The 297-nt window shown below is 49.5% G+C and overlaps 1 long non-coding RNA gene across 4 annotated transcripts in view; it reads right to left on the bottom strand.

The window, feature by feature from the left end:
* Positions 1-289, bottom strand: part of LOC110460088 — a 2,171-nt gene extending 1,882 nt beyond the window's left edge. For 3 of the 4 annotated variants that reach the window (XR_002463970.1, XR_002463971.1, XR_002463973.1), the window contains exon 1: positions 12-289. This is a non-coding gene — a long non-coding RNA (uncharacterized LOC110460088). The remainder of the gene's footprint in view (positions 1-11) is intronic. The other variant, XR_002463972.1, reaches the window with a different exon arrangement.
* Between the last annotated feature and the right edge of the window lie 8 nt (positions 290-297).

The following is a 297-nucleotide window of genomic DNA, read 5'->3' as shown; positions in this document are numbered from 1 at the left end:
TGATAGAGAACCTTGTACTGGTTGTTGGTGGTAACTGATAGAGGACCTTGCTCTGGTACTGGTTGTTGGTGGGGTACTGATAGAGGACCTGGTACTGGTGGTTGGTGGGGTACTGATAGAGGACCTTGTACTGGTTGTTGTTGAGGTACTGATAGAGGACCTTGCTCTGGTATTGGTTGTTGGTGGGCTACTGATAGAGGACCTGGTATTGGTTGTTGGTGGGGTACTGATAGAGGACCTGGTACTGGTTGTTGGTGGGTAGTGATAGAGAACCTGGTACTGGTTGTTGGTGGGTAG

The sequence above is a fragment of the Mizuhopecten yessoensis genome, unplaced genomic scaffold (genome assembly GCF_002113885.1).
Source record: "Mizuhopecten yessoensis strain PY_sf001 unplaced genomic scaffold, ASM211388v2 scaffold1323, whole genome shotgun sequence".
NCBI lineage: Eukaryota > Metazoa > Mollusca > Bivalvia > Pectinida > Pectinidae > Mizuhopecten > Mizuhopecten yessoensis.
The sequence above is the reverse complement of the archived record's forward strand: the minus strand, read 5'-3'. Positions and strand labels throughout refer to the sequence as shown.